The sequence below is a fragment of the Ceratotherium simum genome, chromosome 8 (assembly GCF_057802395.1).
Source record: "Ceratotherium simum simum isolate JZ-2026a chromosome 8, ASM5780239v1, whole genome shotgun sequence".
NCBI lineage: Eukaryota > Metazoa > Chordata > Mammalia > Perissodactyla > Rhinocerotidae > Ceratotherium > Ceratotherium simum.
Genome location: NC_141907.1, coordinates 21,382,539 through 21,409,080, shown reverse-complemented (window position 1 = coordinate 21,409,080; position 26,542 = coordinate 21,382,539). Strand labels below are relative to the sequence as shown.

Below are 26,542 nucleotides of genomic sequence, written 5' to 3'. Positions count from 1 at the left end.
GAATGGAGGGGTCAGGAGGCGGGGCCGAGGGGAAGGGAGGAGGGGTCCTGGGAAAATCTGCCGCGTTTCACAGGCCTAGATGAAACACCTCCTCAAATGGGTGTTTTCCAAGTGGCTTCCCGCTCACTCTGGTTCCCAGCCCTTTTCATTCATTCAGACGTTCATTGGACGCTCCCTTTATGCTAATGTCAGCGTTGGGTGCTGGAGCTACAGAGATGTCTGGAGTTCGGGCGAGGGATAAACCAGGAACTAAGTTCACTTGACCCTCATGCTAGCGGAGAGTCAGACAAGATTACAACGTGGTCCGACCCTCCAGAGCTCTGTAAACCAAAAACTTTTGCAGTTGAGCTCTGTCGCCCTTAGCTTTCTTCTCCTTGGGTGTGAAATGAGGTCAGGCCAAGGCCTCTGCCAGACACCTCTAATGTCCACCTCGCATATACACGCCAGAGCGCGCACGTAGTTTTCTCCAGAAGTGAAAACCGCGTTGGAATTGAGAGCCACCACTCCCCGACCCCGCACTCAAGCCAGAGATCCCATTTGGGCAGAGAGCTGCCAGCTTTGGGAGCCTCCCTAGGACCTCATCGCAGCCCCTAGCCCTGTGTGAACCCAGGTGTATATGGGGACAGACTCTGCCCAGGTCCTTCCGTAGGCCTGGCACAGTTGATGATGATGCTCGCTGCCGAAACGTACTTCAGGCGACCTGGGAAAATCTTCATCTTGGAAGCCCCAGAGCAAACTTGGCCCTTTGGGCATTTAATAGAAAGGTGCAGGGCCCGAACCCGGCCCCCTCCTTTCTACCTGCGGCACCCCTTTCTCCTCCCGCCCCCACTTTGCCCTTTCAATTCCTAGAGATTCCCAGATTCTGCACTGCCTCCCGCAGGGAGCCCCAAAACCCGGAGAACTGGAATCCGCTGCCGGAAACCTGCTGAAGGCGCTGCAGGATCAGCGCGGCACGCGTGAGCGGCACTGCGCATGTGCTCAATGCGGGCAGCCCAGTCTCACGCTACATCTCCTTCCCACCGCCTTCCACTACTCGGTTCAGACACAACACGGGCCGTGGGAAATTTCCTAAACCTCGCGAGAACGCGCACACTGTTGCCTATGCTTTGGCCCGAAATCTCGCGGAGCCCAGGCGGCACAGGTGTTTGTCTAGTGCAGCTCCGGGCGCTGTTCGTGCCGCGCGTGCCCGGGCGGCGGGCGGCGGGCGGCGGGCAGCGGCGGGCAGCGGCGGGCGGGGGCGGGGTGGAAAGGGAGCGGCTCGCCGTGGAGGCGGGGCGGGTGGGCGCGTGGCGGGGAGCGCGGGGCGGAGGGTGGCTGGGAGGGGGCCCGATGGCTCGCACACACACGCCCGCTGACGCTTGGTGGAAGAAAAATGGGTGGGGGAGCTTCTAAAGGAAGAAGGGGAAGCCAGGAGATTAGAAACTCCTCCTGGCGCGGATGGTAAGAGGTCACACTCTAGGGCAGGAGGAGCCCCAGGCCGATCCCCCGGGGAGGTTTCTTGTCGCCCTCCACGAGCCTGGTACTTTCCTAAAATGTGTTAGACGCCGCGCCCCCGGCCTCCGGGAGCTGACGGCCCCCGGTGTCGGGTTTGAGTCATTCCTCTGAGTCACCTAGTCTGGCTACCGCTTTACTTGCTTTAAAACAAGTTCAGATTCCCTTAGCTACTCTCTTCTAGCAATTGTTTTCTGTCTGATTTACCCGCTGGCCTCGCGAGTTCGGTAGAAGAAAAATGCTGCTCTTTGCGCTCTCTCATTGTTGCCTTGTAGAGATTTTGCCTCCCATTCAAGGACACAATTTTTTTTTATTTCTTCCCTCTAATCTCTTCCTAGCCTTTTTTTTTTTTTTTTTGTGAGGAAGATCAGCCCTGAGCTAACATCCGTGCTAATCCTCCTCTTTTTGCTGAGGAAGACCGGCAATGAGCTAACATCTATTGCCAATCCTCCTCCTTTCCCCCCCCCCCAAAGTCCTGGTAGATTAGTTGTATGTTATAGTGGCACATTCTAGTTGCTGTATGTGGGACTCGGCCTCAGCGTGGCCGGAGAAGCAGTTGTGGGTGCGCGCCCCCGATCCCGGCCGTGGGCCACCAGTAGAGGAGCGCACGCACTTAACCACTATGCCATTGGGCCGGCCATTCTTAGCCTTTTGAAGTAATCCCTATATATCACTGTCTGTTCTTGGTTGTTTTTTTCTTTCCTCCTAATGATAAGACTTAAAATACTGGTTTTGCTTTTCACCTTTCTATGTGTTTGTTGAAATATTCATTCCATTTTAGGTATCGTTTCATCTGAAGCTTTAGTGCTAGCTGTTTTAAGGGCATCCTTTCTTCTTGAATTATTTATTTGTCTAGTGAATTCCTGGTTACATTCTTCAACCAGGCACATTTCAGATTCCCCTAGTGTGGTTTCTGGACCAGCCTGGCCTGGCATTGTCTAGAAACCGGTGTCTGGTGCCATCACAGACCCACAAATGTAGAATTGAATTGAATTTTAATATTTGAGTCCTTTAATAGGGGCCCATGTGCTACTGGTTATATAGTGAACAAGAAATCAAGTTTTTTAGTTGTTTTCAAGGTTGTTAGTTGTGTGTGTGCATCTGTCTATCCCTTTGATTAAATATTTCACACAGAAAAAGAAAAGATGTGAGAACATTTGATACAATATCTCAGTGCAAGTCTGATTTGGAACAAGATAGCTCAGGAGGGGAACAATGGCCATGGGCACACATTCCTTGGAGTCTTCAAACCCAGGAAGGCATTTCAGTCATGGTCTTGTCTAGGCCATTAATCTAATTTGGAGCCATGGCCATCTGAGAGCCCGAGCCATGGAAAGCCGTGGTAACCACAAGTTAGATCACAACTCATCTTCACCCTAAAACATGCTCTGCCTGCAGTCTTTCCTATCCCAGTAAAAGACACCTCCGTCCTTTCACTTATTTAAGCCGAGAACCTTGGAGTCATTCTTGCCTCCTTTCCCTCTCACCTCCAACATCCAAACTAGAAAAATCATGCTGGCTCCACCTTCAAAATAGACCCATAGTCCAAACACTGCCACACCTCTATGGCTACGAGCCCAGTCTAACTCATCTCATTTTTCATCTGGTTTACAGCCAATTTCCTAACTGGTTCTTGCTTCTTCTGTTCTTGCCTTCCCGCAGTCTGTTCTCAATAGAGCATTCACAGAACCCACCAGAACTCTTCTGTGGTTTTCCCATTTCACTGTGAGGACCTACACAATCTAGCCTGCTACCCAAACCCCCTGAACTCCCTGACCTCACCTCTTCCCCTCTTCCCCTTGTTCACTGAGCTCTAACCACAGCCTTCCTTGCTGTTGCTAGGACATACCAGGCACACTCTCAATGCCTGCCTTTGCTCTTTCCCTCAGATGCCTCATGGCTCTTTCCTTCACTGCTTTCAGGTCTTTGCTTAAATGTCACCTTCTTAGTGAGGCCTTCCCTGACCACCCTTCACAAAAGTGACTCCTCATACTCCCTATTCCCTCCTTTATTTTTCCCATGACGCTTATCATAAACTAACATACCATATATCATACCTGTGTATTGTGTCTACTCTCTGGCTCCTCTCATTATAATGTAATCTTAATGAGGGCAGGGACTTTTGTCTAGTTTATTCATTGTTCAAGCCACAGCCATGAGAGCAATGCCTGGTGCATGATAGGCATTCCATAAGTATTTGTAGAATGAATAGGATGTCTTCCACTTTAGAGCAGAGTAGAAAGGATTCTGAAGGCTCACTAAGTCTTCTAGGGTTCAAAACAATATTGAATAGCCCAGTGCCAGCTTGCCTAGGGAGGAGAAAAGAGCCTGTAGAACGACCATGTGTGTTGACTTTCTGCAAAACATCTATTCCTGAGTTAGACCGGTAGATGAGCCTACATTTACTTGAAAGGTTTCCTTTACTTTCCATTTTAGAACCTAAGGAAAGAAAACACTATTGGCAGGATATAAAGAAACAAGTATTCTCATGTGTTGCTAGTGGGAGTGACAATGGGTGCAATCTTTATGAAAACCGTTTTGATAAAACTTATCATTACCTGTTAATCCTATAATTCCATTTCTAGAAATCTTCTACAAATATAGTCAGACACATGTGAAATTACCTTTATATTGCAGTATCATTGATGGTGGAGAATACTGGTAACAAGCTAAATGTCGATCAAGAGATGTCTTATTAAAAAAAAATCATGATAGGGGCCGGCCCCATAGCTTAGCGGTTAAGTACGCATGCTCTGCTACTGGCAGCCCGGGTTTGGATCCCAGGCACACACTGACGCACTGCTTCTCCAGCCATGCTGTGGCGGCGTCCCATATACAGCAACTAGAAGGATGGTGTAACTATGACATACAACTATCTACTGGGGCTTTGGGGAGAAAAAGGAAGAGGATTGGCAATAGATGTTAGCCCAGAGCCGGTCTTCCTCAGCAAAAAGAGGAGGATTGGCATGATGTTAGCTCCGGGCTGATCTTCCTCACACACACACAAAAAAATCATGATATATTCATAGAATTGCATAATATGTGTCTGTTAATAAACAGGCTGCTTTTTATGTACTTATGTGGAAGGATCACAAAGTTTAAAAAACAAGGTAAAAAATAGTGATAAATATATACTTATTTGCCTATATGTATCTAAAATGGCTCTAGAAGGATACACTAGAAACTGTAGCAGTGACTGCTTCACTGTAAGGGACTCCACGGTTGGAGGACTTAGGTGAGGAGGTGGCTCATCTCACAGTCTCCTGTCTTAGAGCCTTTGAATTTTGTACTAAATGTATGTATTGCCTATTCAAAGTATAAAACATAAAAAAGGGAAAAAAGAAAGAAAAGGAATAAATGTGCAAGAAGAAAAAAGTTGACCAAATAAAATTGTTTCCTTTTCCCACTTGCTAGAAAATTATTATTTTTTAATTATTTTATTGAGGTCTTATTGGTTTATAACATTGTATAATTTCAGGTGTACATTATTATATATATATCAGTTTCTGTGTAGACTGCATCTTGCTCACCCCCAATAGTCTAGTTCTTATCCGTCACCATAGATATGTGCCCCTTTATCCTTTTCACCCTCCCCCCCAACCCCCTTCCCCTCTGGTAGCCACCAGTCTGTTCTCCTTATCCATGTGTTTATCTTCCTATATGATAGAAAATTATTTTTTAATAGAAGTTATGTACATACTCTACCATCTCAGTAGAATTAAGAAGTACAGAACTGTCAGTACTTCACTCCAGTCATTTGCCGACACTGAACTCACAGTCCATTCAAACAGCAAGTTTAGAGTCCCTACCACTCTGTGTCAGGCATGATCTTTGGTGGTTTACAAAGATGAATAATGCAGAGACCTCAGGGGTCTCCAGAGTACATGGGCTAGTTGCAGTGTAATTCTAGGATAGAGGAATGAATTTAATGGCACTGGGGGACAATGGAAGAAGCACCTAAATCTTGCCTGATGGGCCCCGGGGAAATCTTGCAGAGATGACTTCTGAACTGTCTCTTCATGGAGTGGGAGTTCAGAAAACAATAAGAGGAGGAGGAAGCATAAGAAGCACAGGAAACAGCATGATCAGGCTCTGAGGTGTGAAACAGCGTCTTGTTTCAGGGGAACTCCAGGTAGGAGTGTAGCGCGTGTAAAAGGGGAGCAGACAAGCAGGGTCACAAGAAGGTCCTGGTAGAACTGTGGTCCTCAAAAGTTAGTGGGCATTGGAATGACCTGGATCCCACTCCCTGAGATTCTAAATGACTAAATCTGGGCTGAAGCCCAGGATCAGGCATTTTTAGCAGGCGGGTCAAGGATTTTCATGCAAATTGTCCAAGAACCGAGCTTTGAGAATCTTTGTTGTAGGAGTTAGGTGTGCTCCGTCTCCGGGGATTCCACATTAAAAAGAGTAATGGCGTATCATTTCTTTTTTAAATACAATAAATGAAATATTAAAAAGAATGAGTTTGGGAGCTTCTGAGTGTATATCCAATGGGCATGTGAAGCAATTAGTGGCAGTGAGATAAGCACATTTGTGAAGGGGTCACGTTTTGCTGTTTTAGTTTAAACACAGTGACACATTTCGACATTGCTTTTATGCTAAGATTAAGTTACATCATCTCATATTAATGAGACACACTAACACATTGAAAATTTTACTAGGCAGCCTCATGATAGAGAACACACGATGGGCTCTGGTGCCGTATTGCATGGGTTCCAGCTCTAAGACATTTAACCTGTCGGTGCCTCAGTTTCCTCACCTGTAAAATGGAGATGATAGCGCCTAATTCATAGAGTTGTAAAGATTCAAAGTGTTTACTACGTCTAAAGCATATGGAATGATACCTGTAACATAATTGCTATAGTGCTGTTAATTTTTATTATTTTCTTCAATAAATCCATAAGTTGCTATTCATCTAATGAAAATTCTTGCGAAGCATGTCAAAATGTCTTTAACCCTTCAAAAGTCAATGTTAAAATGACCAAATATAGTGATGATTTTATCTAAATTGGTGTTAAGTCATTTCATTATCAGATCCCACTCAGAAATGACAGTATCATTATTATTGTTATTTAATTTCTAAGAGCTTCACATGTCCAGAAAGTTGGGAAACTTGCTGTAGGTGGCCAACAAGAGCCTCTGAGGGTGTAAAGCAGCGTTTGATGTGATCAGATCGAGGGGTGACTGTGTGGCTAAGAAAGCCTTACTGAAAATTCACATTAGAAGTGAGGAGTGGGCCGGCCCCGTGGCTTAGCGGTTAAGTGCGCGCGCTCCGCTGCTGGCGGTCCGGGTTCGGATCCCGGGCGCGCACCGACACACTGCTTCTCCAGCCATGCTGAGGCCTAGTCCCACATACAGCAACTGGAAGAATGTGCAGCTATGACATACAACTAACTACTGGGGCTTTGGGGGAATAAATAAATAAATAAAGTTTAAAAAAAAAAAAGTGAGGAGCCATTTACTCCACAGAAGTTTCTTAACTCATGGTTTTCATTCTTCTTTATGCCTCCCTTTTTTTAATAACAATATCCCTGTCATTTTCTATTATGTGTTAATCAAGGTTAATAAAATGTACAGGAGATTGAAAGAGTGTCAAGAAGGATTCCATCAGATTATGCAATTCTATAAAAAAATAAGCTCTAACTCTAGGATTAAAAGAAATAAAGAGAACACTGAAAATGAGTGACAGAGTGGGCTTCACGAGAACTTGAGAAACAAGAATAAATATTCACCTTTTTCTTTCCAATCGTATTTGATTTTTACAGGATTCTTTGGCCTTGGAAATTTGAAGTTTTGTTTTGTTTTTTTTATCTGCAAGCCCAAGTTAAGCAGAGCTTAACTTGCTTACATGGGCAGCAGTTCAAGAAGGTGAAGCAAGAAAAAGAACGGGCCGTTTACTCTGGTGATGCAGAACGTGAATGGAATCAACTGCACATTTGGTGAGAAGAATGTGTACAAATCTAATAATGTGTCAGAAGTTTTTGTACCTAATGTAATTGGAAGAAAATCTTTCCATGTGTGATTGATATATCTTGTTCTTTTTATGACATAAACAGGATAAAGCCAATTAACACTATCTATACAAAAAATGACAAGACCATATGAATCATCAAATTCCAGTTATCTGTTTATAAAGGAATAGATTTAAATTTTGATTTTCTAAACTTTCCCTTTTATCCTGTATCGTGTATTGCAGTGGTTTTTGGTTCTGTGTTGAGCCAGTGTTGAACACGCATAGTTAAAAAAACAGCTAAGGTATGAAAGAACAGCATTGGGCCAGCTCTACCATTGAGTCCTGCCTCCAGCATAGCCAGCTGGCTAACTTTGGGCAGGCTAACTTTTCCTCCTCTGCAAAGGGGAATGTAAAACCTATTGCTTAGGGTCATTTTGAGAATTAATTGAGATATTACATGAAATAACTGGGTACACAGTAGGTACTAAGTAAATGTTACTTCTTTAGGAAATTCTCCCACATAGCAGCGTTCAGTTTTCTTTTCTATTAGATGGGCTAATACTACCTGCCTTAGAGATTTGTTGCATGAATCAAATTAGATAATTATATAGATAATTAAATGGGAAGAATTGTCTTTGGTTGGCACATTTATTTGTAAAAATTTGACTGTGGTTATATAGCAGATCAATAAAACAAAGATCCCTACATTTTCTCCTCTAGCCTATGTTACCATTAACCTTGAGCACAGGTGGCCTTTATCAGTTTTGCAAAGGAAGCCTACCAAAAAGGTTTCAATCTGCATCTGTGTTGAGATAGTGTAATGATAAACCTCAACTTGTAGATATGACCTTAGTGGCTAACACCCTTGTCCAAAATAGACAAGGACTAAGAAGATCAACTTTGGAACCAGTCTATTTAAGCACTGACAAATAGTCAGAGATAGCAAACAATGCCCATTTTATGAAATACCCAGCTCTGTCAAAGACAGCTGACTAACCAAGAATCCCCTTGAATATCATCATCCAAGTTATCACTTTTAATAATTGCCATTACGTCAGTATGTCAATATTTTTAATTTTAATTAATTAAAAAAATTTTAATTGTCATTATTGCAACATGTAGGAATTAAAAAAGAAATCTTGTGAAATTACTGCAGGCAAAATGTATCTCAGATAATTTCTGATTAAGCTATTAATAAATATTGAGTACAGACTTAGTTTTATGCAATAAGTGTGTCTGAAAAGTTTCATCTCAATCTCATAATGATGTATTTAATTTGTAAAATGCATTAGAGAAACTGTTTAAAGGAATCTTTAAAGACTCTGTGTTAGGTATAACTGGTATCGTCCTGAATGTAGTTCTTGCTACTTAAATGGTCACTTAACTAAATTCTATCATGATTAGCATCCTGTGGAAGGTAAAATAAATTATGTTAAAGGTGTTATGAATATTTCACTAGTGGAAAAAACATTTCTCAAGATCTTAACTACAAATCATTTCCCATCTAAGTACTTTAGAAAAATTCAGAAATTTATGCATGCTTCTTTTTTTTTTTTCTTCCAGCTTTCCAAACACTTGGCTTAAATTCTACCCTCAGAATTACTTTTGACTTCAGTAAGAGTTATAAACTATCATCTGGGAGAAGCATTTGGTGCCTACTTTTCAAGTCTAAAGTTCTCCAGAAATGTTCTTATGAAACACGAATATGATTTTCATCACACAGTTTTACCTACATAGCATCATATTTTCCTTCCCCAGCAAACACTAAGTATTTTATTTTTAACTAGCACAACTATATCTATATTTGCATGGTACTTTCCAAGTTTCTGAAATAGGCAACAAATCACAGAATTTAGGCAAAAAAAAGGACTTAAGAACTGAACGATAACTTCTGAAAAACAGATTACATACAGAAGTATGTAGTTTTATGCAATAGAGGGTTTTTGAAAAATTGTATGCCAGTCTAATATGCAGCAGACCAGCTTTCTATTTAAAGAGATACTGTGATATGTACTTTGTGAAGTGACAATGAATATGATTGAGTCTACAAGCCTCTCTCCAAACATCATCTCAGTCAGTCAGGACAAAGCTACAGGTAAGTCATTTTATCCCTGTTTTTACAGATGAGGCTCAGTGAACATGACTTGCACAAGTTATACTTCTAGAAGTAGAATTTGTGATTGCCAGTGATGCTTTATTTTTTCACTATAGAAATTTAAATTATTTTGTTATTACAACTTGATAAGAATATCTTGTGTCAAATAATCAGGGTATCAGATTATAATTTTAATAAATTATTTAGAAAAATATAAATGCTAAGGAATACAAAAAGATTTATTTTTAAATAGCTGGTAATATTTTATATATATAAATCAATCGTAAGAACTAGTAACAGTGAGTGGCTAAGGATGTGTAGCCAAGGCAGGGAGAAGACCTAATTCCCTTGTGGATTTTTTGACATGTTTATTATTTAAAAAAATTATTCACCAAAGACATCACAAGAAAAGAAAACTACAGACCAATAAATATAGAGAGAAAAATCCTCAACAAAATACTAGCAAACACCAAACAAACTAGGAATAGAAGGAAACTTCCTCAACCTGATGAAGAGCATATATGCAAAATGCAGAACTAACATCATATTTCAAGGTAAAAGACTGATGCTTTCCCACTAACATCAGGAAGAAGACAAAGATTTCCATTTTTACTACTACTATTCAACATTGTACTGAAGGTTCTAACCAGGCAATTTGGCAAGAAAATGAAATAAAAGGCATCCAGATTTGAAAAGAAGAAGTAAAACTCTCTCTCTTTGCAGGTGACATGATTTTATACATAGAAAATTCTAAGGACTTCACTCAAAAAGTATAAGAACTAATACACAAGTTCAGCAAGGTTGCAGGGTACAATGTCAGTACACAAAAATCAGTTGTATTTCTATATATTTGTAATGAACAATCCAAAAATAAAATTAAGAAAATAATCCCACTTAACATAGCATCAAAAAGAATAAAATACTTAGGAATAAATTTAACGAAAGAAGTGCAATTCTTATACTCTGAAAACTACAAAACATTGTTGAAAGAAATTTTAAAAGATCTAAATAAATGGAAAGACGTCCCATGTTCAGGAATTGAAAGATAGTATTATTAAGATGGCAACACTATCCAAATTGATCTACAGATTCAGCACAATCACTATCAAATCCCAACTGTCCGTTTTGCGGAAATTGACAAGCTGTTCCTAAAATACACGTGGAAATTCAAGGAACACAGAATACCCAAAACAATCTTGAAAAAGAAGAGCTAAGTTGGAGGATTTATATTTTCCCTTTTCAAAACTCACTACAAACCTAGAGTAATCAAGACTGTCTGGTATGGGCATAAGGTAGGCATATAGGTCAGTGAGATAGAATTCAGAGTCCAGACTAAATGCTCACATTTATGGTCAATGGATGTTTGACAGGAGTACCAAAACAATCCAAAGGGGAAAAAATAGCCTTCAACAAATGGTTCTGGGACAACTAGATACCCACATGCAAAAGATTGAAGTTGGGCCCCAAACTTCACAACATATATAAAAATTACCTTAAAATACATCATAGAGGGGCTGGCCCGGTGGCGCAAGTGGTTAAGTGCGCGCGCTCTGCTGTGGCGGCCCGGGGTTCGCTGGTTTGGATCCCAGGCGTGCACCCACGCACGTGCTGTGACGGTGTCCCATATAAAGTGGAGGAAGATGGGCATGGATGTTAGCCCAGGGCCAGTCTTCCTCAGCAAAAAGAGGGGGATTGGCAGATGTTAGCTCAGGACCAACCTTCCTCACACACACAAAAAAACATCATAGACCTAAATGTAAAAACTAAAACCATAAAACTCTTAGAAGAAAGCATAGGGATAAATCTTCGTGATCTTGGGCTAGCAGTGGTTTCTTAGATATTATTTGACACCAAAAGTACAAGCAACAAAAAGAAAAATAAATAAATAAATTAGACTTCATCAAAACTAAACTTTTGTGCTTCAAAGGACACTCTCAAGAAAGTGAAAAAGACACCCCACAGAATGGGAGAAAATATTTGCAAGTCATATCTGATAAGGATCTAGTATCCAGCATATATAAAGAATTCTTAAAACCGAATAATAAAAAGACAACCCAATTTAAAAATGGGCAAAAGATCTAAATAGACATTGCTCCAAAAAAGATATGCAAATGACCAATAAGCACATGTAAAAATATTCAACATCATTAGCCATGAGAGAGACGCAAATCAAAACTACAATGAGATACCATTTCATACCGACTAGGATAGCAATAATCAAAAAGATAATGACAAGTGTTGGCAAGGATGTGGAAAATTGAAACCCTCATACATTGCTGGTGGGAATATAAAATGATGAAGCTACTTTGAAAAACAGTCTGACAGATTCTCAAAAGGTTAAGGATAGAGATACCATATGGCCCAGCAATTCCACTCTTAGGTATGTACCCAAGAGAACTGAAAACATATGTCCACACAAAAACTTGTACATGAATGTTCATGGCAGGATTATTCATAATAGCCAAAAAGTAGAAACAACCCAAATGTCCATCAACTGATGAATGGATAAATAAAATGTGGTAAATCTATAAAAGGGAATATCATTAGGCCATAAAAAGAAGTAAAGTATTGATACATGCTACAACATGGATGAACTTTGAAAACATGCTAAATGAAAGAAGCAAATCACAGAAGGTCTTATATGATTTTGTTTATATGAAATATTCAGAATAAATCTATAGGGATGGAAAGTAGATTAATGGTTGCCTAGGGCTGTGGGGGAGTGGTGTTGTGAGTAAAGGATATAGGACTAGTAAAGGATATAGGACTAGTAAAGGATATAGGACTTCTTTTAGAGTGATGAAAATGTTCTAAGATTGATTGTGGTCATGGTTACACAACTCTGAATATACTGAAAACCCCTGAATATGCACTTTAAATGTGTGAGTTATATGGTATGTGAAGTGTATTTCACTAAAGCTGTTAACAAAAGAAGGAAAAAGTTAAATTTAACTTTATTCAACCAGATGCTTTAAAAATCAACATGATCATAACTTTTGTCTTAGTCATATGCTGATATAAATGTTCGAGTGTGGACAAATAAATAATAAACTCTATAGAAAATTAGAGAGCAGTCATCACTGTGTAGTTGATTTACCCTCTAGCTTCAAAGTAAGTTTGAGGTTATATTTCTGACATAAGATACCTTAACATTTCAGAAGCGGACTAATCTTAAGATAAAAATAATAGCTGAAATTATTAGGTACCAACTTAATCCAAGGCACTTCATATATGTGATCTCATTTGATCCTCCCACACCCCTGAACAGGACTCCTACACCCCTTATAATAGCTAAGGGAGCTATGGCCCAGAGAAATTAAGTAACTTTCCTTAGCTCATACTCACCGTTACAGATACAGCTAGAAGGTGAATGCAGTGGGTTCTTCTGACCTTTTTCTCTAACCTGCCCTATCCTGGGTAACTTTCTCCCTCATTACCATTGGAGAATTAAGAACCCAAAGACCTATATGTAGGGTAATTACATAATAAGTATGCTGATGTTACCTTGAGGACCTAAGAATTGGGACACCACCTCTAGGCCACTCCAGAGAGCTGGTGATGGGGGGTGGGGGTGGGGAAACAGAGTTGGAAATGGAACTTCCTCATTTTCAAATGTGGAGGAAATGAAGAAATGGAAAAGAAGACCTCAAAGGTTCCTTTCAGCTCTAAAGTTTACTCAATTTAAGGCTCCACCTTAGTGGAGCTGAAGGTACCCTGGAACTCAGATCTGTAACTATTTCTTCCTCTCCTGACTTAGTCTTGTCCCGCACTCCATGACCGAGGTGTCTGCTTCAGGGCTTCACTGACTACAAGTCCATCAGGAAGTTGTTTTCAGACTTTTTCCCCCCTTAGCTGTACTGCTCTAGCAAAATGCGTGCCATCAAAATCATCTTTGCAAATTTAGTCTTTTTATACTTATTTAGAAAAATTTTCCTTAGGCCTCATATTTAACTTCAATCTGTGCCATGTCTACTTCCAGTCCTTAGCTAAAACTGCTTTTAAATATGTGACAGGGCCGGCCCCGTGGCTTAGCGGTTAGGTGCTCGTGCTCCGCTACTGGCGGCCCGGGTTCGGATCCCGGGCGCACACCGACGCACCGATTCTCCGACCTCATGGCCGCATCCCACATACAGCAACTAGAAGGATGTGCAACTATGACATACAACTATCTGCTGGGGCTTTGGGGGAAAAAAAGGAGGAGGATTGGCAATAGATGTTAGCTCAGAGCCGGTCTTCCTCAGCAAAAAGAGGAGGATTGGCATGGATGTTAGCTCAGGGCTGATCTTCCTCACAAAAAATAAATAAATAAATATGTGACAAATCACAAAACTGCTACGATATGGTGATTTATAATAAGAAACATATTTGGTCTTCATCCCCGTTTCCAGCACAGAACGCCCAAAACCCTTGGAATTTCCTAAGAGATGAGAGCGACAAAGGGGTCTTTTGTTATGTTAATAAGTTGACTTTTGGACCGACCTAAGGGTAGGGGCTGGTTGCCGGTGGAGCCAACCTTGTGATTAGAGGGTTGGAACTTTCATCCCGCCCACCCCACCTACCCCCAACCTCTGGAAATTGAATCAACTGTCAGTGGCCAATGACTTAATCAGTCGTGCCCATGTAGTGAAGCTGCCATAAAAATCCAAAAGGACAAGATTTTGAGAGCTTCCAGGTTGGGCCCTTCCGCGTGCCGCTGTGCTGGGGCCCAAACTCCACAAGGACAGAAGCTCCTTTGTTGAGGACCTCCCCCTGTGTATTTCTTCATCTGGCTGTTGATTCGTATCCTTTAATATCCTTTGTAGTAAACTGGTAATCTAGTGAGTAAACCGGTTTCCTGAGTCCTGTGTGCCACTCTAGCAAATTAATTGAACCTAAGGAGGAGTTCGTGGAAACCTCCAGTCTATAGCTGGTCAGTCAGAAGCACAGGTAACAACCTGGGCTTTCAACTGGCACCTGAAATAGAAAGCATTTTGTAGGACCGAGCCCTTAATCTGTGGGGTCTGATGCTATCTTCAGGCAGATCACGTCAGAATTGAGTTGAATTGTAGGACACTGAGCTGATATCAGAGAACTGCCTGGTGGTGGGGTAAACCCCACCATTCAGACACACACACACATTGCAAATTGGGTCCAGAACCATTTTAACTACTTTATTTTTTTTTATTTTTTTATTTTTAGAATGGATAATATGTGTACCTGGAACAATTTAAAATTCATAGAAGGGAATGCACATAAGGTTGTCAGATTCAGCAAATAAAAATATGGACACCAGTTACAGTTGAATTTCAGATAAACAAATAAGTTTTTAGTATAAATTTGTCCCATGCAGTATTTGGGACATACTTATTCTAAAAATTATTTGTTATTTATCTGAAATTCTGCTTTAAGTGGGCCTCCTATGTTTTAGCTGACAACACTAAATGCAGAGAAAAATAAGATTCCCTCTGGCTGTGTTGCTCTCTCAAAAGAAAATCCTGTTACCAGTTTCTTGAGTATCCTTCCAGGGATATTCCATAATCAACTGCCTTTTACAGCAAAGTTATCAAGACCCAGCACAAAATAGAATCTGAAAAAAAGGATCTAAACGGAATATAATGATGTCTGTTTTTTAATTTGGACCCATAACAGTTGCTAAAGGAACTTAGTGGAGGCAGTGCATTGTACAGGGAAAGGATTTTAGTTCTTACCAACTGGGTAACTTTGGGTATGTTTCTTAACTTCTGAGATCATTTGCAAAAGGAGGTTAATATTAATACTCACCTCATATGTTTGTAGTAAATAGTAAGTAACACATGTACCATGCATGCAGAATGCCTGGCAAGGTAGGCATCGGATCAGCAGAGTCCCCTCCCTGTTTGGATGTTTTAGGGTATTCATCTGTAACTTTCTTAAGAGGTTCACCATGAAAGCCCCTGTCTGAAACCACAGGCCAGATAAACTGAGTCTGTTTCAGCATAACCTTCTAAATTTGTCATCAGGAAGCTAAGTTGTCTCCTTATAGCCTCTACTCCACCAAATACTTACATCATTCAGGGCCCTGATGGCTCAATTTATCCTATCCTACTTTTGCCTATTGAATCTATTCCTCTGTCCTCTACTGATTCAAAAAGAAATCTTTACTGAACACCCACTATATTATTTACTGAGCCAGGCTCTGTTCTAGGCACTGGGGAGATAGGTTTGAACAAGTAGGACAAGACCATTGCTCTCAGGGCACTTGGGTTGAAGGATGGAGACCACTCTAGGACTATGTAGATACCAAGGTCTTTCAGGTATAGACTTGGATATTTCTTTGGTAAAGTCTACATGGGAAAAGGAAAATGATGACCATTCAAATTCTGAGTGTCGATTATAAATGGGCAAAGCATCATACCAGCTATTCACATTTATAATCCACCCCCACTCCAGACAGACGGACAGACAGACAGACAGACAGACACACACACACACACACACACACATATCCAGCACTGAGAGTTGCATGTTTTTATTCCTATTTTATAGGTGAAGAAAGTAAGGCTCCAAGTTCATGTGATTTGCCCAAGAATACCCAGGTCAAGAGTGGACAAACCAGATTTGAAGCCATCTTTCTATCTCCAAGTCGAGAACCTTTTTACTTAAACCAGTTAACCTATAATTTCATGCCATTCCTACTCCTCCAAAAACCTTGCTTCTTCATTAAGAGGTTTTTTTTTAAAAAAATGTATATATATGGGGCTGGCCTTGTGGTGTAGTGGTTAAGTTTGCACACTCCGCTTCGGCAGCCCGGCCTGGGGTTCACAGGTTTGGATCCTGGGTGGACCTACACACCTATCAAGCCATGCTATGGCAGGCATCCCACATATAAAAACATGGAGGAAGATGGGCATGGATGTTAGCTCCGGGCCAATCTTCCTCAGCTAAAAGAGGAGGATTGGCAACAGATGTCAGTTCAGGGCTAATCTTTCTTGCCAAAAAAAAAAAAAAAAATACCGTGAAGGGAGTTGGGGTTTGTTGAGGAAGTTTGGCATTAATGTTTCAGTATCATTAAAAAATCACAATATAATTACTTCCCACTTCATTTTGCCTGTTAGGTCACATATTATCAGAGCTAATAGCAATAATTATCTATTTGTAAGGGAGTGATTACTAAATTATTTTAAGCAATCTTAACTATCTTTTCTGAGAAGCTGCTTGTTGTTTGCCAGGATAATGCAATTCCTGTCTGTGTATTATAAAATAAGTACAATTTATATGAAGAAAATCTTTTTCCTTTGTTCCTCCCAGTGAAATGATGCATTTTCATGATGATTAAAAGCAAAACAGCCTAAAATGCTATATTAGTTCACAAAAATTTCTCAGAATGGTGTATTAAAACTGAAACTGAAACATTACGGAGATGGTAAAATCTACCCACATTCAATTATTTATGGGCAGAAAAATATTAGATACCATCAGTATCTGCAGGTCTATGCTATATGTTAATAATGATATTGAAAATAAGCATGAAATTTAGGGTGAATCCTCTAGATAAGGATCTTCTTCTAAACAGGCTTAGAAGAGTTGATGGATTAGTAGACCCTTAAAATTAACTGAGGTATAAACTGAGAAAACACCTAAGATATTATCATATTAAACTTTGCTAAGAAGATAAGAATCATTTTGAAATGTGACTGATTTCCAGCTTCTTAGTTTACTCTCCCTCCCCTGCCCTGTCCTTCGTTTTTCTTTTGAGGTATAAAGAATTTATTTCATTGCCTCATTCCTTTTTTGACGTTCTTTTCTTTCTTTCTTTTTTTTTTTTTTTTTGGAGCAGGAGGGAAATGTGATGTTTCCACAGGACAGGCTGCATGTTTTGAGGTACTAATACAGCTTCCTCTGACCTGTCTTTTCTCTTGGAAGTCTAGATTTTAAATGACTCTAAAATGGTTAGTCTTAATTCTACTTAAGTTTATTTTACAGATATACTTCTTAAAAGTGCTTTTTCACAACATTACTTTGTATTTCAATAACTCTACTGGTCTTCCTGCCCCTAAAATTTGGATTTTCCTGACTTAGTGACATCATTTTTGGTGTTGTCCATTGCTGTCCTCCTGACAGCCCCCTCCCACCCTGAATCAGTCTCCACTGTTAATAATACCTAACTAATGTGTTAAAAGAACAGGCTTGTCAAGCATACTGCTTTGAACTTGAGTTTTATAGGAATTTACAAGCCAGAATGTTTCCTCAAATTATGGTTATATTGAACAAATATTAGTTATTAAGAAAATCCTTTTAATACATCTTCTTCCTCGTCATTCACTGTAAAGGGTTTAGTTTCTTTTGGAGGCACACAACTAGCATGGAATTTAGCTTTGCCCATCTCGTGCAAATCCCTTGTAGGGTTTGTAAAACTGCAACCCATAATCCCCTCTTGAAAAAAACACACTGATTATTTGTGCTTATGCTAGTTCCAAATATTACAATAGTTTCTGGATTTTTGCCACATTCCTCTCTAGATGGTCATTTGGGAGACTTTGTTTATAATGTGTGTTTTGAATGAAATTTTAAAATTCCAAGACCACAGGAAGTAAGACTCAATTGTGGGTTAAACTTAATTTTGCATTTTTTCAAAGAGGCCCCAAATAGATTACAACAATAGCAAACACTGAATAGAAAATGAGAGAAGGTATGTTTTTTCCAAGGATTAGTATTTGAAAGAATATATGAGCAAGCATGTTATTTCCAAGGATTAGGGAATGTTTTCAAAATGGCCTCTAGCGTTCAGCTGATGTTTTAGGTGAATTAAAACATTAAGCTGTTTTATGGATATCAGGAGAAACATTTTCTTTAGTGATTGTGCTAACTGTGATTTTAAAATCAGACACAAAACCCTGAATTTAAAAATAGTACCCCCCCCCACCGCCAATAAAAAGTTGTTAAGTTCACAGGGATAAACAGTAAATAGGAATTTTTTTTAAAGGCAACATTAAAAATATAAAAGCTCCTCTGGGACTTTTTCCTTCTAATAAAATCTAATTTTTCCCCTCATACTCTTTGTTTATTTTAAAAGTTGATGCTTAATAAAGAACCCGAGGAGGTTTTAGGACAAAATTAATTTTTCTTAAGTGTAAATTAAGGCTTCTTGCATCTGATTACAACTTCAGGAAGTTTTTTAACTCTACAAATGATAGACTTAATAAACTGGTGCATCTGACTTTGCGTGTTTTGTGATCTGGCTCTTTTGCCTGTTGCCACTTGGATGTACTGCTTTACCATCCACTCCTTATAAAACGCAAAACTGGGAACAAAATAGGCAACACATGTAAGTTAAGGCCGGTATCCTCTACGACGTTCTCAGTCACTATAAACTGATGGATTTCTCCTCAAGATGTTTCAGTTTACATTCTCTCTATAAATCACACACACACACACACACACACAGACCAGTGATTTCTATGACATAACCTTTCTGGAATTCTATAAACACAGGATATGCAACACGGGTTAACCACTCGTCTAGGAAAGAAAATAAGCAGACAGTTGCCCACAGAACACATCTTACATTTGGGCTTTTATGTATGCCAAGAAAGTGATCCAAGAAAGTGATCGCTTTGAGTTCCTGCCTGAATAATAACAGGACCTTGAAAGCACTATTGCTATTTTAAATGGATGTTGCTTGTTAACAGAATGCAGAATGAATTATGGCCTCTGTATTAAGCTCTCGCTTTTATTGTTGACCTTGATCTTAAGCGAGAGTGTGGTAGGTAACTGCAAATATAAAGCCTATATTAGAGACAAAGGAAAATATTCTACTTAGAAAAAAATAGAATATAAACATTAATGTAACTGGTTAAAATAAAGTCATTTGTTATCATCAAAGTAAAGAATAAGATATTAATAGTTCAGATATGGCAGCTTCCTTAAACTTTTACGAAACAGAGTGGAAAGTAAATGAATACATAAATGCCCTAAGTGTTGCCCTTCACTAAGCCACTTGACGGCTATTGAGCCTGATTACTATTGTCCTAACATGGGGACACCATCCACAGCTTTATGCTTAGCAGCCACATTCAGCAGCAGAGTTTTAGGCACAAGTCTACTCCCAGCTACCTAGTCCTGAAAAAAAAGAGCATTGTTAGAGGTGGGGTAGGTAGGGATGTGACTGACAGCCTTGTGTCCCGTAATGAGATCACTGTGCTAAATACTAGCAACTTTTCCATTCTACAGGAGCAATGAGATCTAGAAGCTACGCTACTACTGGTTATCACAGAAACTGCTAATTCAAAGAGTCCAATTAGTTCCTCTAAACTCCACTTAAGACAGGTCCAAAAAAAGGACCTTTCTCTCCTTTGCACCCTTATGGGCTCATTTGGGATCATTAATTCAGATGCTATGATAGCAGTTGTTTTTTTTTTTTTTTGCCAAGAAAGATTCACCCTGAGCTAACATCTGTTGCCAACCTTCCTCTTTTTGCTTGAGGAAGATTCCCCCTGAGCTAATATCTGTGCCAACTTTCCTCTATTTTGTATGTGGCTCACCACCACAGCATGGCTGCCAACGAGTGGTGTAGGTCCACACCTGGGAACCAAACCCGGGCCGCCGAAGCAGAGCGCACCAACTTAATCACTAGGCCACGGGACCAGACCCTCATAGCTGTTTTAAATGGGAAAAGTCTATTTTTCTCAATTACTGGTATCAAATAAACATTGCAGGAGTGAGTGATTTACTGTGGTTATACAGTTCCTCTAATTTGAGGAACCCCCCTAGGGTCACTCTACAGCATCACAATCTGAATGTGAACCCAGCAGAAGGGCTCGGATTGTGGAGGCAGCGAATCCCTTAGGAGGCTCTTTCTTTCCCTTCGAACATTCTTGAATCAGGTGATCATTGGACAATCAGAGACCAAGCTGCTGAAGATCCACAACCATCGCCCCTCCTCCAAGCCCCAAATCAGCGATTGATTCCTGGATGCAGCATGGCCAACAGGGATGGAAGAGACCTCCAGCAGACTTGCTTTTTTCACAGAAATGATTCTGAGAATTGCGTGTAGTAGGATAAAGTGTGCTTTTGGAATCCCTACACAATCTTTTATTTCATCTGCTGCTATCAACATTTTCCTCTCGCTCCCATCTCATCGATATTCTGGTCTTGCACTCCCTCACATCAGAGCCCAACTCTCTGTGCTCTAAAAAGACAACTACTAGCCAGATAAAGCAATTCACAGTGTGAATAGGAGAGAAGCACTCCTCTTCCCCACACATGTGTGCATGCACACACACACATACACACATTCACACCCTTTCTTCCTGGATAGCAGCCATACTTGTCATCTCACCCAACAAAGTCATTCTGATGGAGAAAATGTAAGCCTAATGGAAGGGGAGAAAAATGATCTTGTCATTTCCCTATTTAAATATTTTCAATTATTTATAGCACTTCATCCCAAAGCCCAAAGCTAGAAACTCCAGAGGAAATGTCTAGAAGGGATTATTCCTAGGAAGGGCAACACTCACCCACGTGCTCAATGGTTCATCCTTGATGCCTCTCTTTCCATCATCAACTCTGTGCCATTGGCAAGTCCTGTTGGTTCTATCCTCAAGCTATGCCCCACATCTAGTAATTTTTACCATCTCGCCACTACATCCTAGTCCAGAGCACCATCGCTTCTCTCTAGGTACCTATATCACCTTCCTACCTTCTCCCTTTTTCTTCTCCACCTCCACCCCTTACAATCCATTCTCTGCAGGATATCCCAGAGTGATTTCTTTCTCTCTCTGTTTTTTTTTTTTTGGTGAGGAAGATCAGCCCCGAGCTAACATCCATGCCCATCTTCCTCCATTTTGAATATGGGATGCCTCCACAGCATGGCTGGATGAGTGGTGTGTAGGTCCGTGCCTGGGATTTGAACCCACAAACCCTAGGCCACCAAAGCGGAGCATGTGAACCTAACCACTATGCCACTGGGCTGGCGCCCAGAGTGATCTCTTAAAAATGTAAATCAGGTCATGGTACTCTTAAATTTAAAACTTCCATATACATGTCTATCATTTTTGTTATTCCTCAAGCATTTTGTGGTCATAATTAGCATTGAAAATCCTGTAACAAAAAGGCTGCGTGGTGTCTTACAGGAAACACAGAAGCTGAGAGCTGAGGGCACCACCTTCCAGATGCAAGGGAAAGGGTGGGTGGTGACAGCTATGCAAGGGCAGAGAGCTAGCAGAGCCCTAGGGGCCTGCAGCCAAAGAAGAAACACTGAGAGCTGCCAGGCCTGAGGAGGGGCCTGGGCTGAGCAGTAGAAGGACCCCTAACTGACCTAGAAGGCCCTGTAGGGTGTGGCTTCTGCCCACCTCTCCAGCCTTTTCTCCCACTCTCACTCCCCTGCCTGTGTCCTGTGCTCCAGCTATATTTAAATATCTTTCATTCCTGAATGCAGGAATACTTACTTGCCTTGCCACTTGTTATCTCTGTTTAGAAGGGCCTTCACCAGCTTTTCTTCCTTGTAAATATTTATTCAGTTCATATAATTCCCCAGAATAGATATCCCCCACCACAAGTTAACTTCTTAATTTTCTTCCCTTGCTCTGAAGTTTGTACAATTGTTAAGCCTATTGTCTTACTCTAAATGACAACTTTGTAATAACATCTTTCAGTAGTTTTCCATATGCCATGAAAATTAATATTTATAATTCTATTTGCTATAAAAGATTATACTGAACAATGTCTTCTTGAATAGGAAAGGCGAATAGACCTCGCTAGTGCAGACGTTAACCCATGGCCCAGAAGAGAGTCTAAAGTACTAGTCGTTATGACAAATAGTTTTTCCACTCTGATTACCTCCTTTTCTGGACTTGGGATTATTGCACAAAGAGTAACACTCATGTCTCTCTACTCTTTTCCATGTACATGAATTTTGTCTCTGCAGCACTTCTCAACCAGGTATTATTGAAATATAGGTAATAAACAGAAAGCAAATCTTTCTAAGTAAATACCTATTTGCTGACAGTACATAAACAGTGTTCAAGGAGAATGCTTTTTGTTATTTTAAATAAAGGGTTATTTACTTTATTATCTATCATCTCCTTTCTTGAAGGAAGACCAACTGGTTTAAAACAGAAATAAGGACTATTAATTTTTATGTATGTCATTTACAATTCTTTTCTAGAAGGAGGATTCCCATTAATAAATAGAAACACTTATAAGTACTATAACATCTAAATAAAAGTACACTAAATCATCTACTTTTTGGGGACTATTTAGGGTGTATTTTTCAGCTAACTGGAGAGATCCTGACAGAGCCTGAGTACTTGAAAGAAGGCTAAATTATTACTGAGCTAAATTTGAGTTCTTTTATGGCAGGACTCGACAGCTGCTTGCACCTGCCCTAAGTTTTTTTTCAGGCTAAAGTTATCTATTCCAGGATCCTATGTCATGTAGTATAAAGCTTTGGTTTCAATCAATCACTAACACAGAAGCTTGGATATATTTGAAATTCCTTTTGGAGGAAAAATTGGCCAAGGTTTTTGACAGCATTGCTTCTCACACCCAAGCCAAAGTAGGCTGGCTGTCCATGGAGACAAGAATGTATATTGGCATCTCACCCTTAAAGTCACAGAATCATAGCATTTTGGCCCAAAAAGAGACTTCAGAGTTCATGTGGTCCAACTTACTTATTTAACATTTTTCTATAACATTATATTAGCATTCCTTGCTCTCTTTTTTTTTTTTTTTGTGAGGAAGATCAGCCCTGAGCTAACATCCGTGCTAATCCTCCTCTTTTTGCTGAGGAAGACCGTCTCTGAGCTAACATCTATTGCCAATCCTCCTCCCCTTTTTCCCCCAAAGCCCCAGTAGATAGTTGTATGTCATAGTTGCACAACCTTCTAGTTGCTGTATGTGGGACGCGGCCTCAGCATGGCCAGAGAAGCGGTGCGTCGGTGCGCACCCGGGATCCGAACCCGGGCCGCCAGTAGCAGAGTGCGCGCACTTAACCGCTAAGACACGGGGCCGGCCCTCCTTGCTCTCTTATAGCAGATGTCCAAAACCTCTAATTTAACTGACATTATAGAACATTTGTATTACAGGTGCCTGTTAGAGGATGTCAAGACAAAGAAATAAAAGATTTAGCAGCTCATTCAAGGACTTTCACAACTCCTGATAAGAGAGAGAGTCTAGCAGACAGATTAACCATCCATTTATGTATATTCTCCAAGTTCCATCTCTTAATTTGGTAAAGAAATTAGAGGGCAACGTGCCTAGGCCACATTTTTGTTAGCCTCTTGCTCAAATAAATTCACCAAGTTAAAGATGAAGTATGTCCTATTTATATACAGGGTTGGTATGAGAATATTTTTTGCACAAGCACCATTGAGGATACTGACCACAATGTCAAGTGGCATTTTCTCTACACAGATCCATGTGATAAATTCCTTCTTGAATTTAGCTTCAGGCAATGATAACAGGGATGCTCACTCTTGTCAGAAAGCGAAACCCCTGTAACCTAGCACGTTTCCCTTTTCACCTTCACTGCCAGAAAAATATGAACCAAATTTGTTGCCACGTCTTATAATCTGATAAGTTCTGATGCCTAGAAGTATCTACTCCTCCTGCTTTCTTCTTAAATATTTTATTTGTAAACTGCCTCAAGTAATTTTAGAAGTATTTAAGTGGACAAAAAAAATTTAAATTAAAAAAATGAGTAAGAACACTTGGTGGGTAGGAAAGAATAGTCAAACTTGCCAATGACACTTGTGTGCGCAAAGACCTTTCTGCCAATTTCCCCATTTGTAGGGTAGTGAAGAGATCTTGTGTTTCGTGACAGAAAACCAGGGCTTAATTCCCAGCTATACAACTTACTTGCTGAATAACAAAAGTCACCTAGCCTCCATTTCCTCATTTCTAAATGGGGATATTAATGCTGTTGTTCCACTGGCTTGTTGTGACAACCAAATGAGAAACATGAGGAGACACTTTCTAAACAGTGAGTCACTCTAGAAATGTTCGTTGTTATAACTTCCATACTGTGTCTTGCAGTGCTGACCTACTCTAACCAATGTGTGATGTTTGTGGGAGTCTTAAAATAAGTTCACAGATTCACAAAGAAATTCACAAAGTCGTTGATACACCCCCTTTTAAGAAGTGGATTCTAATTTCTCTCCCCTAGAGTGTGGGCTGTATTTAGTAACTTGTTTCTAAGCAAATAGAATGTGGCAGAAGTGACAGTGTGTGACTTGTGAGACTGGGTCACGGAAAGCATTGTGGCTTCCTCCTTGCTCTCACTCTTAGATCACTTGTGAGGGGTGAAGCAACTACCAGACAGTGAGGACACTCAAGCAGCCTTCCAGGGAGGCCCACGTGATGAGCAGCTGAAGCCTCTTGCCAACAGCCATGTGAGTGCGCCATCTTGGAAGCTGACCCTTTGACCCCAGTCAAGTTTTCAGAAGACTGTACCTCCATCCATCTTCTCGACTACAAACTCCTGAGAGACCGCAAGCCAGAACCACCCGGCTAAGCCACTCCTGGATTTCTGACCCTCAGAAACTCAGTAAAAGAATAAATGTGTGTTCTTGCTTAAAGCCTCTAAATTTGTGGGTAATTTGTTACACGGCAATAGATAACTAACAAAATGTCCGTAGTTACCTACCCATCCTCTTGGAGAACATTGAGGACAAATAGCAGATCTTACTCTTCCCAGATGTTATTAGATGAAATTCAAGTACCCCAATATCTTAGAATCGTTGTGTTGGAAATCCCCTCAGAGTCATGTGGTGCAGTTCCCTCATTTTGCAAAGGAAAAACTGAGAAGCAGAGAGTTTAAATGAGATGTTCAAGGACGTTTAAATGAATGGCAAAATTAGGGCTAGACCCTTCTCTGGTCTTCTTCCATTTGATGTCATCTTTCTTTTTTTTCTTTTCTACTTTTTTTAATGATCTGAAAAGCTTCTTTATTTTTGAGCAGAGCTCTAAGAACTATGGAATGGTTCAAAATCAATACTTTCTTTCTGCCATACCATGCTATCTTTCCTTTGCTCTTTTCACCTGAAAATGTACCAACCAGTAGTTTTTAGTTTACAACATTGTTTTAGGAAAGAAAGGGTGCCCCTCAGGTAAGAAAATTGCACAAAATGAATAAATGTTGATGTGAACACCCACTGTTTGTAAGATACTGTACAGAATCAAAGAGGATTAACTAAACCCAAATTCTGGCCCTTAAAGCTCTCACAATCCGGTAGGGACAGGATATTCTAAGTGCAGTCAGAGCAATGAATTATGGGATATTGGGGAACAGAGGGATGACAGGTGGGGTGGGAAAACATATTTGGCCACGAGCCCACAGTACATGGTCTATAATCACTCTCCGAGAGTGATGTCTAAAGCCAATCTTCGAAATGAATATGCCAGAATGAAAAAAATATTTTAGAATAAACTCTTAAATGCACTCTTAGTGGGTAATTTTATTCATGTATTCAATAAACTACTCAAACATTCAGGCACTGTGCTAGGCTCTGGGCATACACATAATAATTTATGTTCAGCTAGGGTTGGCACTAGAATTTTTATGTAAGATAGGATTAAGGAGGTAGCAATCTAGTTGGAAGATGGTTCTGGGGATTTGTCTGGAACCTGCCTTTGGTAACACGCCATTTTTACATGGGGATTTTAGTGAGGGATTCAGAGTTGATGGCAGCCATGACCCTTGGAGCCACTAGTATATATATATATAATATAGGTAGCAACACTTATTTTTGGCAGCAAATCATACCCCTCTCCCCTCTCTTACGTTCTCTCTTTTCCAACTGTGGAAAGAACCAGGCTGTATTTATTTTCTAAAAGTTCTGGGCAGAGAGATCTTGGAGCAGACTCTCTGAAATGACAGTAAGGGTTTTACTATATCAACTGATATAGATACACCTGGTCCTGTACTGGGGATGGGTGGAATGGAGTCAGGTAGGGATAATCAATGTTTACTGTTGTTTTAAATTGCTAAGTTTGGGGGAAATTTGTTATGCAGCAATAGATAACTATTAGAAAGAAGAACTATTAGA

The 26,542-nt window shown here is 40.3% G+C and overlaps 1 long non-coding RNA gene across 1 annotated transcript; it reads left to right on the top strand.

The window, feature by feature from the left end:
- Positions 1-89: 89 nt before the first annotated feature.
- Positions 90-25,024, top strand: LOC147916410 (uncharacterized). The gene is made up of 4 exons (XR_015552893.1): positions 90-1,141; positions 7,257-7,430; positions 9,008-9,539; positions 24,783-25,024. It is a non-coding gene; the product is annotated as an uncharacterized LOC147916410 (long non-coding RNA).
- The last annotated feature ends 1,518 nt before the right edge of the window (positions 25,025-26,542 follow it).